This window comes from Gorilla gorilla, chromosome 1 (genome assembly GCF_029281585.2).
Source record: "Gorilla gorilla gorilla isolate KB3781 chromosome 1, NHGRI_mGorGor1-v2.1_pri, whole genome shotgun sequence".
In the NCBI taxonomy this organism is placed as follows: domain Eukaryota; kingdom Metazoa; phylum Chordata; class Mammalia; order Primates; family Hominidae; genus Gorilla; species Gorilla gorilla.
In genome coordinates, this window is record NC_073224.2 from 54,349,329 (window position 1) to 54,364,529 (window position 15,201).

The 15,201-nt window shown below is 39.1% G+C and overlaps 1 protein-coding gene and 1 pseudogene across 12 annotated transcripts in view; one reads left to right on the forward strand and one right to left on the reverse strand.

Moving 5' to 3' along the window:
- The window catches only part of PPP1R12B (protein phosphatase 1 regulatory subunit 12B), a 237,926-nt gene that overhangs the window by 173,535 nt on the left and 49,190 nt on the right, over positions 1-15,201 (reverse strand). The gene's annotated exons all lie outside the window — the stretch shown is intronic.
- Positions 2,747-2,846, forward strand: LOC115932183 (uncharacterized; annotated as a pseudogene).

The following is a 15,201-nucleotide window of genomic DNA, read 5'->3' on the forward strand; positions in this document are numbered from 1 at the left end:
ACAAATAGTTCATAAGTATGCTTATCACTAAATTGGTCATATATTGTATGTCTGCCCCTTTGCAATCCCATATGGCAAGGTCTAGCCAACTTATCACAGAGTATCTCACTAAAAACTGTAAATCAACATTTTTATTTTATTTATTTTTCTTTTTTGTAAATAAACGTTTTTAAGTAAAAAAATGGAAGGGGACATTTTCAAAAAGGTACTGAAGTCCAATAAGAAAAAAGAATTTTAAAGGTTGTGCTAAAAACACTCTTTGCCCTTAGTAATACTCCTATATCAAGAAGGTCAAATGTGCCGTCTAAACCTGTGTAGGCCAGGACAGCTGGGTCAATTGCTTCTTGCTGGGTTGCAAAATTTCTTTGGCTCTGAAAGAACAATCTAAAAACTTAGCTCTAATGTCCGCACTACTATCAAGCAGACTTTTAGAAGCCAATGTTTTCAAGATCATTCTTTGGCCTTTAAAGACAACAGCAGCCACATTCCAGAGGCCCTAAAATAAGCCCAGCTAGTCCAGGTATCAAACAGGAGAAAACTTGTCTTTTCTCTTTCCTCCCCTCTTACTTCTCCTCTCCTTTTCTTAATCTCCTTCACCTCATCACTACTTCAGTTCTCTTCTTTTAAATTTTGTGATATTGTGTCTTATAAATCTCAAATCCTTGATATAAAAAACATTTTTGAGACAGGGTCTTGCTCTGTTGCCAGGGCTGGTCATTAACTCTTGGGCTCAAAAAGCCTCTGTCTCAGCCTTCCAAGTAGCTGGGACTACAGCTACATGCCACTACAGCCAGTTTGATACAAAATTTTACGGGAATGACACTGTAAGGAAGTTTGAGAGAACAACAAGAACAACAAAACTAGCCTAATCTAAAAATGTAATTTGGCGATCATCAATCTGTGAAGAACCATCTTACAGAAAATAAAGGAGGCCAACTGTCTAAATCATTCCCCATACCCTCGACAAAGTGAAGGATGGTATGTTGTTTAAAAGTTTTGGCTAGGCATGGTGGCTCACACCTGTAGTCCCAGCACTTTGAGAGGCCAAGGTAGGAGGATCGCTTGAGTACAGGAGAACCTGTGCAACACAGTGAGACCCCATCTCTATTTGTAAAATAAATAAAAGCACCAGCTTTGGAGTCAGACAGACCAGGGCTTGCATACCAGCTCTGCTGATGTGTACAACCTAGAGTGGGGTATCTAACTTAACTATAAGCATATGTACTCATCTATAGCATTGGGAGTACCACCTACCTCATAAGGTTTTGTAAAGATTAAAGGAGATAAGCCCTTGGAATTGTTCCTGACTTTGTTGTTGTTAAGGCAACAGTGTAACACACAGCAACTGCCTCAAGGGGAAAAAAAAAAAAAACAAAAAGTACTTAGTCCTCAATGATCACAGCCCTCCCCTCCCACCCCCAGCACCTTATAGGAGGAAAGAAGTTTGGTTAAAAATGTCTTTGAACTAGCAAGATTCTGGAGCTTGTTTGTAAGTCTAACTGCAGAAAATTCCCTCTCTAATGTTCAGAATTCCATGGATTCTTAAATTCAGGAGCTATATGAATAAAATAGTATGCACCCAGTTAAGGTGGAAGAGAATCATTCTTGTAGGTAAGACCAATCAACAGAGTTGTAGGACACTCTCATGAAGCACCTTGGAGTGACTGTTCTCTTGCTTTTTTTTTTTTTTTTTTTGCCTCCAGAAGAAGGAATATGACTAAAGCATGGATGAGAGACACATAGTTCCTGAAAATCTTCTCAAGTGAATAACGACTAAATTTAGATGCCCTTCTGCCCACTCCATCGGCAGCTGTGCTGCTGACTCATTCACGACTGAAGCATGGTAGATGAGCAGATTCGCCCACTTATAAAACTGTTTCCAGGGACACGAACTTCAACACCATGCCTCTACACAGAGCTATGCTAAACCTTCCAGAGAGATAGGTCTTTCCTTTTCTTGGGAAGCAGGCTAAACAAGCTTTTGATGTCACTCATGATAATGGGGAAATTCTTTGCATTTGGCCCAGATTCCTTCTGATGCAGTTTAAGTCCATTTCCTCCTATTTTGCACTCCTGAAGACACATCGAATTTTACTAAAGTAACAACGTGTTCTAAGCTCCTTAAGAAATAGAGATATAACTTAATTACTAGTATGAAGGAACTATTTAGAAAAACTGCCAGGTAATAAATTAAAGCTTCCTAACATGAGCATGTCACATTTGTCAGGCAATGACAATCTCCAAGGAAAAATACTTGATTTTACCAATAATCTGGGGAAAGAGCACTGTGATCTCACTACTGTACTTGATACTGCTCTCTCCATATCAAAGGCAAAAGTGGCTGATATCAATCAGTGCCAGGGTTAAATCTGGCAGTGCAGAGAAGGCCTCACAAAACAAAGCCTCCTCGGTTCCCAAAATAGCCTGCAACTGTTGCCACCAGCAAGTGCCAGCTTTCAGAGCTGACCTTGCTGTTGTGTCTCAGAATATCACTAATACTACCTGCCTTGGCCTCAGAACAACTCTCTTCCCCATAAAACCCAGCTCCAGGTGTCTGGGCATATGTTACACTAGAAGCTGGGCTTAGTGCAGCCTAACACCTACTTGTTTGGATTTTTCAGCCCACGCTTTCCTTGATTTCAACAAATCATGTGGACAAAATTGTTGAGAGAGTATATCAAAAAACACTACCAAAAGAGTAAAAAGGCAGTCCACAGAGTGGGAGAAAATACTTGCAAATCAATGCTTACTTTGGCAGTACATATACTAAAACTGGAACAATACAAAGATTGGCATGGCCCCTACATAAGGATGACAAGCAAATTCATGAAGCATTCCATATTTTTTATAAGCAAAAATATATGTACATAATAAAGTTTTTAAATTTGCACATCATATATCTGTATGGGATTAATATCCAGAGTATATTGAGAACTCCTAAAACTCAACAACAAAAAATAAACAACCTGATTCAAAAATGGGCAAAAAAGATTTGAATGGACATGTATCCAAAGATATACAAATGGCCAATAAGCATATGAAAAAATGCTCAATGTCACTAATCATTAGGGAAATGAAAATCAAAACTACAATGAGATAGCACCTCATACCTATTAGGATGACTACTATCAAAAAAACAAAATAGGCCTGTAGTCCCAGTTATTTGGGAGGCTGAGGAGGGAGGATCGCTTGAGCCCAGGTGATCAAGGCTGCAGTGAGCTATGATAGCACCACTGCCCTCAAGCGTGGGCAACACACAAGACCCATCTCTAAAAATAAATAATGAAATATAAAAATAAAACTTTAGCATGCAAGGAAATATTTAAAAAGTGTTGGCTGGGCGTGGTTGGTCACACCTGTAATCTCAGCACTTTGGGAGGCTGAGGTGGGTGGATCATGAGATCAGGAGATTGAGACCATCCTGGCCAACACGGTGAAACCCTGTCTCTACTAAAATACAAAAAATTAGCTGGGCGTGGTGGCACGTGCCTGTAGTCCCAGCTACTTGGGAGGCTGAGGCAGGGGAATCGCTTGAACCCAGGAGGTGGAGGTTGCAGTGAGCCGAGATCATGCCACTGCTCTCCAGCCTGGTGACAGAGCAAGACTCCATCTCAAAAAAAAAAAAAAAAAGTGTTGGCACGGAATTAAAATCCTTGTGCACTGCTCAAGGGAATGTAAAATGGTATAGCCTCTACGGAAAATAGTATGGAAGTTCCTCAAAAAATTAAAAATAGAATTACCATTTCTATTTTCTATTCAAAAATAGGATTTTGAATATATATCCAGAAGAATTCTGGGTATAAACTCAAAATAATTGATGCCGGTCGTAATGGCTCATGCCTGTAATTCTAGCACTTTGGTAGGCTGAGGCGAGTGAACTGCCTGAGCTCAGGAGTTCAAGACCAGCCTGGGCAACATGGCGAAACCTTGTCTCTACTAAAAATACAAAAAATTAGCTGGGTGTGGTGGCATGCGCCTGTAATCCCAGCTACTCAGGAGGCTGAGGCATAAGAATTGCTTGAGCCTGGGAGGTGGAGGTTCCAGTGAGCAGAGACTGTAGTCCAGCCTGGGGGACAGAATGAGACCCTGTCTCAAAAAAACAAAACAAAAAAAAAAAAAGAAAAGAAATAATAATAATTGAAAGCAGGGTCTCTCAAAGAGATATGTGTACACCCATGTTCACAGCAGCCTTATGCACAATAGCTACAATGTGGAAGCAACTGAAGAGCCCATTGATGGGTGAATGGATAAGTAAAATATGGTATATACATGCAATGTATATATACCAGAGGGAGTGTGATCCTGATAACACCTTGATTTTAAACTTCTGGCCTCCAGAACTGTGGGAGAATGATTGAATAATTTTGTTTTAGGCCACCAAGTTTGTGTTAATTTGTTACAGAAGCCACAGGAAACTAATAAACTCGCCATAGAATAGGGAATCAGAATCAGAACCTAGAGAGTCTGCCATATCCTCAATCCTTACTAGTAACTGAAAATCACAGCTGTAACTGATCCCTTCTTTGACAGATGAAAAGTGATCAATAAATTTATCATACGACTTTTTAAAAGACAACTACATTAAATAGAAAGTTTTAGAAACTGTTTAACTAATCTCTGGCTCAAATAGCAAAACCCTGAAAGAACTAATCATGGTTCTCACATGAGGCATTTTACTGAAGGTATTCTGGCTGAGGACTGAAACTGGGATAGAAATACTAATTGATGAGGTCCCTGTGAAACCCAACATTTCTAAGCTCAAAGTCCCCTTGCCCCAACTAGGCAGCCAAGAAATCATATGCCAAGAAATTATACAGCTGTCCCTCAGTATCCATGGGGAACTGGTTGCAAGACCCCCTGCAGATACCAAAATCCACTGAGGGTCAAGTTCCTTAAATAAAATGGTATAATATTTGCATATAACCTATGCACATCCTTCCAGATACTTTAAATCATCTCTAGATTATTTAAAATGCCTAAAACAATGTAAATACTACGTAAATAGTCATTATTCTATACTGTTTTTATTTGTATTATTTTTATTAATATTAAATTTTTATTTTTTATTTTTCCCAAATATTTTCAATCTGCAGTTGGTTGACTCCATGGGTGCAGAACCCATGGATATGGAGAGCCAGTAGTACAAATAAATTAAAGGTGATAAAGGACTCAGTAAATCTGGCAATCTCCACCATCAGGAGATCGTCACTACAGGAAGGCTTTAACCTATTAGTAGTTAAGATTGACTGATCCAGAGCTTGAGTCAATCCTTCCAAGTAGCTGTCTCTTCATTCCAATCATGATATAGTATAACTACTGCTTAAGTGGAAATCATCACAGCGGTCTGCTCCAACATGACAGGTGACACCAGCAACTGTCTGCCCTGTGTGAAAGACTCATAACCCCACTGGCAGAGACAGTTTGGCTCTCAGATGGTGAGAACTATATCTGATTATGTACTCAGTGGTCAGGCAGGCTCTGGACACAGATCTGTACCCTTTCAAGAGAGACAGCCGAGAGAGCAGAAGTAAAGAATTTTCCATGAAGTGTCATACTGATTAAGATTTTGTTCTTGGTAAACTGGCATATTACCTCAAGACTGCAAATGTTTACAGGTTGGGACCAGAGAACATCTCCCTTCAATTAAGAGCAAGTATCATATTGCCTAAGGGTTAACAGTACTTAAATTTCAAAAATGTGTTCAATTTGGATTCTAATAAGCCCTTCGCTTCAAATAATGTTTCCCTCAATCTTCTCTATTCCCCATGCTTTTATTCACCTAAAAGAAGAAAAACTCATTCAGCTGTCTTACAACTTGGCAACTTTTGCACTATGGTTACACATGTCTGATCTCTTATCATCAAATCATGTTTTTTGAAAGTTGAGGAGAAAGAAGATGAAGAGCTCAGAAAATGAAATCTGCATTTTCTCAAAGCTCATGAGTCATCTTCAAACAGAAGTTGTACATTCCAGTCTCCAAATCTCTACTTTGTTACTCACTGATAATTCTAATTTTGAGGAACAATAAATGTGGCCTACTAATTGTGATAAAAATCCCAAGTATGACTTTCTTTCAGATCAAAGGTGAGAGAGCTGAGTAACTCTGACACTTGAATATAAGAAAGTCCTATTGAAATTGCCTTCTTACAAATTCTGTACATAAGAGCTGAGACACACTAAGTAATGGAATGATACACCTTTACAGACTTGATCAAAGACATTCCTTGGAAAAAGTCTGTTATAACAAAACAGTAAAGGAAAAAAAGAATATGGAAACCAGAGTGATAAGCATTAGGACTTTCCATGTTACAGATGAAGAAACTCAGCCTTGGAAAAGTTAAATGATTCTTATTTAAGGTCATATATTCAGTCACAGAACCACCTAAATGCTTTCTACCTACCACTTGAGAGGTGTCCAAAATAGAGTTCATGGCCAGGGTCAAGAAACTACTCGGTTCATGGAACATTTTTAATGCTTAATACCATCTCCCTAAAAATAGCTTTATTTTAGTATATACAGTGTAAACTGATATTAGTCTACCCCTCCAATAATTTTATATAAGGAATGTGGCCAATTGGTCAATTTGAGTTGGTTACTCCTAACTAGACTAAATGCAAAACACAAAGATCTCATTAAAGTGCTTTGGTTACCACTCTGTTTATTAGCATGAGTCTGGATTAGAAACCTCCTTCCTCTCTTGGCTACCTGTCTTAATCACAGCCCCCCAGTGGTCTACCCTGCTGCCAAGTTGGCATGTAGAGTAAATTGTTGTCCCATGGAGAGGGATTTTTCTATTTAACTCCAGATCACTCTGTGCCCATAAACAAGTGTTTCACAAGACACAAGAGCACAGCCTGAAAGCTATGGCATGGGCAATGTTTCATAGCTGTCAAGTAAGCCTGGGGAAAAGAAGGAAGACAATCCTGGGATCTGAGCTGAGTAAGGAGTGAATGCCACAAAGAAATTACAGGCAGTTTAAATCTGCAGAAAGTATAAATCAGCACACCAAATATTATCCCTAAAAGGAGATATTAAATAAAAGGTTATTATTTTCCCAGCATATTTTCATCAAGCGTTTTATATAGTCAAAGCTAATAATATATTATTAGTCTATAACACTTATTGTCATGTCCTCCCACAGGTAGAGTACTACATGGTAGAAGACATGAGAGAAAGCAGTTATATAACCCTAAGCAGTACAGCATACAGTTAAGAGCACAGACTATGAAATAAGACTTCCTGAGTTCAAATCCCAGGTCTACTGGTTAAGTAGTTTTGTGTTCTTGGGACAAGTTATTTCTGTCTGCTTCAGGTTCCTCGTCTGTTAAATTATCATACCAATCATAAGAACTACTTCATGGAGTTACAATTAAGATTAAATGAGCTAATGTACATAAAAACACTTCGAGCCTGGCACACAGTTAAATGTTACGTGTTAGCTGCTATTATTATATTACCCTTGTATTATCTCCAGAGTTAACAAGGGACCCTCCTTTCTACACAAGAGCAAAAATGATATACTTAAACATAAATATAGTTCTATATAAGTAATGTTATACTTAAATATGAATATAAGCTCTATGTAAGTTCCTGTACGTGTAAACAGATCACAGTCAGGTTTCATTCATAAGAGATAAAAGTTAATTTAAGTTAGGATTAGAGGAAAGGAAAAACAATGGGCCAGGGCTCCTATAGCTGACTCCTATAGCTGGTAAAGGAAGTTGAGGGGCTTTAGACTGCGTTTTACCATAACAGAGTCACTGGCTGCTGAGGGTCCATCAAGTCTAATTGTTAGCACAAGCAGAAAATCTAAGAAGATAAAGTTCTGATCTGACACTGACTCACATTACCAAAGAACAGGTTAAGAATTTGTCTCAGTAATCAGTGTTCCCTGACTGTAATGTGCATTTCCATTTATTCATGTAACAAATATTACTAAGGCCTGCACTATACCAGACATGGTCCTTAGGCAGACGTGTAGTAATAAAAAATGATTAAGACTTTATCATTTAGTGGTGGAAAGAGACATGTAAATGATACAATGCAACAGAAATAATCTCTAATATAAAATGAGAGCTAAGTACAAAGTGTTATAGTGCAGAGTAAGAAGTTGCTAACTTGGTCGAGGGGCTACAGGAAAAACCTCCCAGTATAAACATTATTTGGACTGGGCGCAGTGGCTCACGCCTGTAATCCCAGCACTCCGGGAGGCCAAGGTGGGCGGATCATAAGGTCAGGAGATCAAGACCGTCCTGGCTAACACAGTGAAACCCCGTCTCTACTAAAAAAATACAAAAAATTAGCCGGGCGTGGTGGCACATGCCTGCAGTCCCAGCTACTCAGGAGGCTGAAGCAGGAGAACCGCTTGAAGCTAGGAGGTGGAGCTGCAGTGAGCCAAGACACGCCACTGCACTCCAGCCTGGGCAACAGAGTGAGACTCGGTCTCAAAAAAATTATAATAAAAATTTAAAAAATAAAAAAAAAATTATTTACCTGAGTTATAAAGAAGAAAGAGAATACTGAAACAGCAGCGATGAAGAGAATCTGAAGCAAAGAGAATAACATAGGCAAAGGTCTGGAGGAAACAGAAAAATGTCCATTTTTTGGAATAGTGAGAATTCTATGCATGCATAGACTAAAAAGGGGGTGGGGGCATGCATAGAAATTTAAGTAGGGCTTCATTTGCCATACTGAGAAATTGGAACTTTACCCTATAGGCTAGTGGAAAATAGAAGGAATTGTGGCTGGTAGGATACGTTGACAGCCATGAAGGTCCCTATATTCCATCCATGATAAAGAGTCTCACCTTTATCCTGAAGACAACAGGGAGGTATTGAGGTTTTTAAACCAGAGAGTGATACTATCAGAATTGTATCTTAGAATGATAATTGCAGTAGGAATATGAAGATTGAACCACTGGGAGGGAAAAACTCACGAGAGACACCAGTGAGGAAATTCTAATCTAGGCGAGAGAGGATGAGGTCTTGAAGTAAGGTACTGGCAGCTAAGACACTGGGGAGGACGTGGATTTGAGAAGTACCCCTGAGGTAAAATGAACAGAAAGGGTCACTTATTAGAATGTCAGTGGTGAGAGAGGATAACATGGAGATTGTTAAGAGCTTAGGACCGTGGGTGATTTGTGACAACACTTAGACAAAACAGGGAATATAAGGAAGTCTTAGAAGTCTTTACTGTTTCTGATTCCCAACTAGTGCTAATTTCTCTTAAAGCCTAAGTGACTTACACTCAGGAACTATATTTGAGCAGCAAACTAACAAGTACTGTTGCCCTTTCCATATTAAATAATCCTAAAGTGAGCCTAGAGAAATCAGTGCCAACCAGCCCAGCCTCACAGCTGTTCCCTGCCCCACAGCAAAGTCCTGGTTGGGTCAGTGTCATGAATACCATGGCATGGGCCTGGCAAGGCATTATCGTACAGCAGCCCACACAACAGGGGAATTGAGGTTACAGTATAAGGTCTCAGCTACAGCTGAAATCTCTTTAAAGGCACATGTTAGTGATAACAATGGTAACTTTACGACTCAAGAGGACACCCCCAATTTCTTCTCGAAAATTTTAATCTTTGGAATAGAAAATGAGTTGGTAAATTAAAAAATACTGTTTGGCCCATATGGTATTTTAAAATTAAAGATTTTTTGCACACAAAAATTCTATATTTGAAACTCCTTTTTAAAAATTAGATTACAACACTGGGGCCAGATTCCCACAAAGTAACAACTGGTTGGAGTTGAGTGGCAGCTGCCTTCTTTAGGCAGAACATGCGTTTCTCAGTGCCCCAGGCCCCATCTCTCTCTACTGTGTTACACCAAGCCTGCTTTATTAATTTGTATTACCTGCCCATCCCCTTTACTTTCTTATTTTCCCAAAAATTTTTATGAAGATGTTCAAACACAGAAAAGTTGAAAGAAGTTCACAGTGACCCCCCCATATACCCACACAAGCTATTGTCCACTACTAATGTTGTATTTGCTTTGTCATGTATCCATCCCTTCATCCATTCATCCCATTTCAGACATCAGTAATAATTTCTCCAAATACTTAACGATAAACTAGAGTTAAATACCTCTTTACAGTATTATTTTTCTTTTGAAGTAAAATTTACATACAGTGAAAAGCACGAATCTTAGGTATACATTCACTAAGTTTTGACAAATGTCTGTATATGTTACCCCTCATTGTAGGTGTTTGAGTTGCATATCTCAGGCATCTGACCCCTTGGACAGAAAATTGTTTTTCTACATTGCTCTGACCTCAGCACTGTCCGAGGCCAAGGAAATGCTGGCTATGAGCAGAAACATAGTTGACCTCTCTTAAAGCTGCGTCTTGTTTCTGCTAGGCCTTAAGAGTCCAAATCTGGGTATAATCAATTTTGTATATCTGATAATATAAATTCACTATTGAGGCTGAAAACAGAAGACACACTAGAGATTAAGACTTTAGAAATCTGAACAACTTGGTTTTTTCCTGAAAGCATCAAGCATAATGATACAACAAAACATAGCCTGTAGTCCAAACTTCAGACTGCTATGTCCTAGAAGAAGGGAAGTAGAATGAAAAATACAAACCAATGAATAACACAAACATCCCTTGAGGTCACAAATAGAAGAGTTAGATTCCACTCTCCCCAACTAGCTTACTGGTAGTACCAAGGTAACAAGAAAAGCTTCCGTGATTTGGTTGGTAAGAGAAGGCATTCCTAAGTCCAGGAAAAGATCAGGAATAGCAAAAAGGTAGAAACCTCATGTTCCAAAAGTAGAATATGGACAGGTAAAAACCTGAAAGAGGACTCAAGATTCACTGTTAAGGCAAAGGCTTTCCACATAGCCTGGCAAAGCAATGGCATCCCTTTATGGAAATGAAAATGAGAAACGCCCCCTGTCTCCTTTGATGGTAAGTGCTTACTTATCTGCAGTCAAATCCCAGCCTCCCAGAGCACTTCGCTAGCAGGGTGCTCAGAATTAGGTGAAGCTTGCCAAGACAGAAAATTTCAGATGCTGTCGCAGAGGCACTGAAGGTTAAGGAAAGAGTGTGTGTTACCTTGCTTTCAATCTGTCTCAACTGTCTAATTTATAGAGTGTCCTCAAGCCCAAACTCTGAACAACTGTTATGTAGGACAGAGGTAGAGAAGAAATTTCAGAACAGAATGGAGGATGTTGTAAGATGCTGTATAGGCAAAAGAGTCTGACTTTAATGTCACAGCCCATCCTAATCTTTCCACAGCTAAGTTTCTTAGCTATACAAGAAAAACACCAAATTTAACCTTCTTTTTATTTCAGGGTTGATGTGAGGACACAAGACGACAAATATGAAAACAGATTTTTAAAAAGATAACTAGTACATAAGTCCAAGTATTGCTATTAATGTATGCTATTCTTTGTGTTAATTAATAAAACAAAATATACTGTGAGGCAGTATAGTGCATTGATTTAGAGCAAACTTTCTCTGTAAAGAGCCAAATAGAAAGTACTTTATTTGGGAGACCAAGGTGAATGAATTGCTTGAGGGCAGGAGTTCAAGACCAGCCTGGGCAATGTGAAAAGAATCTATCTCTACAAAAAAAAAAAAAAAAATTTTTAAAATTAGCCAGCCATGGTGGTGGACAACTGTAGTCCTAGCTACACGGGAGGCTGAGATGAATAACTTGCTTAAACCCAGGAGGTCAAAACTGCAGTGAGGTATGATTGTGCCATTATACTCCAGCGTAGGTGCCAGAGCCTGACCCTGTCTCTAAAAAAACGAGAAAAAAGAGAAAAAAGAAAGAAGTACTTTACGCTTTGCAGATCATAGTCTCTTGCAAGCATTCAACTCTGTCATTATAATGTAAAAGCAGCTATAGACAATACTAAACCAATGACTATAGCTGGGTTCCAGTAAAATTTTATGGACACTAAAAATCTGAATTTCATATAAGTTGCACATATCACAAAATATTTTACTTCTTTTTCAGCTAATTAAAAGTGCAAAACTATTTTTAGCTTATAGGTTGTACAAAAACAGGCAGTGGGCTGGATTTGGCCCATGAGCTATAGTTTGCTGACCCCTGATTTAGTGCATTGGCCAGAAAGTTTGAATTCAAATGTCAGCTGTGGAACTTAATAGCTATAAGACCTTGTATAAGTTACTTAACTTCTTTCTGCCTCAGTTACCCCATCTATAAAATGGGAATAACAGTACTATTTCTTTCTTAGTATTATTATGAAGATTACATATCTTTATATGGACACAGCAGTTGGAACAGTGTCTGGCACAACTTAACTGCTCATGCATATTGCTGTTAGCTATTATAAACCATTTCCATAACAATCTCTAACAATTCTGCAAGTGTGCCACACTTTCACATGCCCTCATATATTTACACATGCTGTTTCCTCTGCCTGGAATGCATTTTCCTGCTTAGAGCTTCTACATGGTCTGAAAGACTTAGTTTAAACATTACCTTCACTATGAAGCCTGCCTTGACTATTCTTCTCATCCTAGCAGATACTAGCCACTACCACCAGTTTCCCATTACCTTTTGTAGTATATTGGATTTTATTGTAGTTATCTTTGATAGGTCAAATTCTCAGCAAGACTCCTTGTATGCAGAGTCTATGACTTACTAATTGTATCCCCAAGGCCCAGAATAGTGCTCTACACACACAAAGCATGTATTTGCTTAATGATATTAACAATACAGAAAGCAAGCTAATACATTAATAACGAGGATAGAAATCTCCTAGTTATGTGCCATAAAAAGGAACAAAATCATGTGCTTTCCAGTAACATGGATGCAGCTGGAGGCCATTATCCTAAGTAAATTAACACAGGAACAGAAAACAAATTCTGCATGTTCTCACTTATAAGTGTGAGCTAAACATTGGGTATTTATGGACAGAAAGATGGCAACAGTAGACACTGGGGACTACTAGAGCAGAGAGGGAGGGAGAGAGAAAGGGAGAGGGGCTAGGGATGAAAAACTAACTACTGGGTGCTACACTTGCTAACTGGGTGATGGGATCAATCATACCCCAAACTTCAGCATCACACGATATACCCATTAACAAACTTGTACATGTACCCCCTGAATCTAAAAGTTGAAATTATAAAAAATAAATGAAATAAGATCTTTTAAATCCATCATCAAGGAAAAAAAAATATCGGCCAGGCACAGTGGCTCACGCCTGTAATTCCAGCACTTTGGGAGGCTGAGGCAAGCAAATCACGAGGTCAGGAGATCGAGACCATCCTGGTTAACACGGTGAAACCCCATCTCTACTAAAAACACAAAAAATTAGCCAGGCATGGTGGTGGGTGCCTGTAGTCCCAGCTACTCAGGAGGCTGAGGCAGGAGAATGGCTTGAACCCGGGAGGTGGAGCTTGCAGTGAGCCAAGATTGCGCCATTGCACTCCAGCCTGGGCGACAGAGCAAGACTCCGTTTCAAAAAAAAAAAAAAAAAAAAAAGGTGCGGTGGCTCACACCTGTAATCCCAGCATTTTAGGAAGGTAAGGAGGGAGGATTGTTTGAGACCAGCTTGGACAACAAAATGAGCCCTCATCTCTATAAAAAATTAAAAAATTCGCTGAGCATGCTAACACATGCCTGTGGTCCCAGCTACATAGGAGGCTAAGGCAGGGGGATCGCTTAGGCCCAGGAAAACAAGGCTGCAGTAAGCCATGTACGCACCACTACACTCCAGCCCTAGGTGACAGAGCGAGACCCTGTCAAAAGAAAGAAATCTCCTAGTTATATGACAAATGTGAATATAATTAAATATGAAAATAATTTCTAATATCCTATTTTGAGTAAAATTTACCATGTTAATATTCCATCCCCAGGCATATCCAGTAAGCATCCAGAGGTTGTCTTGGTGCTGTTATTAGTTGGTAGCAGATATCTTAGAATCCACACATTGATAATCACAACACTAGGTTTTAGAGATTCAAAAGCTCATCTCCCTCAATTTACAAAAAAAAAATATATATATGTTTAGTAGTGAGGGGAAAAGGAAATAAAATAATGAAATGTGAAATTTCCACCAATATAACAATGTACATAGCAAAAACCAAGAAGTTAACAGAATGAAAGCCCTTTTCTGAGCCTTCTCTTAAACTCTTAAGGAAATAGTCAATCATCAAAAGGCTTCACTAAGGCCATTGAGAAAGTATGCTTTTTCAGCTAGTCAGGATTCTAACTAAAACAGAGTTACTTGGGCAACATAAGACATTACCCTTGCCACTCTCAACTTGCCAAGAGTGTTGTGCCCCTTTGCTTAGACTTCTGCCAGGCAAGCTATGATACTGTGCCCAAATGACCCTGTGCCAGACACAACAATCCCTTTGACAGAAGGTTCCTTGTGTCTACTAATTCTAGGCTAACCAGCATGCCTGGCATACTGTCTCTTAAAAAAATCAAAGCTGTTTTGGGAGAACAGGTTAAACGAGGATGGGACTCCAACAACTAAATAGTGAATATTTTCCAAAAGGCAATTTAATATCATCAAAATCAATGAATGCTATAATAACAAAGAGAGTTCAGTGAAGATTCAGATCACAGCCCCCAGGTGACACTAACATGACAGTGAGGATGAAGTAGGAGCTTTATATTTTCTAAGTTTTCTAAGTTAATGTCACATATGTAAAAATCCCAGCTGTTTGCTGTGGAAATAATGACATCAGAATCAGTTTGTCCTTGGGTTTTCGTTTTTGCTTCTTTTGTTTCTAATGTGTGTATGCATGTGTGTGTAATGCACTAGCTGAGAATTATCCATTTTTCCAGTGGTCTATTTCCCTCTTTCAGAGCATGAGATCATATACTATGAGAATCTGCCAAATTTAAGGAATTTGGCATACAGTCTCCTAAAAAAATCAAACATATAGAAAATACTTTTTAGCTGGGCGCGGGGGCGCACACCTGTAGTCCAGCTACTCAGGAGGCTGAGGTGGGAGAATCACTTGAGTCCAGGAGGTGGAGGTTGCAGTGAGCTGAGATTGCGCCACTGCACTCCAGCCTGGGCGACAGGGCAAGACTCCATCTCAAAAGTAAAAAAGAAAATATTTATGTTAGGACTATGCTGTATTCTTGCCAGTGCCATTGTTATTACTACTACCATTGCTATCATGATTTTCTTCAGTGCCAGAAAATAGCTGCATGTATAGTATTTAATTATTGCTGAATTTGGACATTCTCATAATTGCTAACT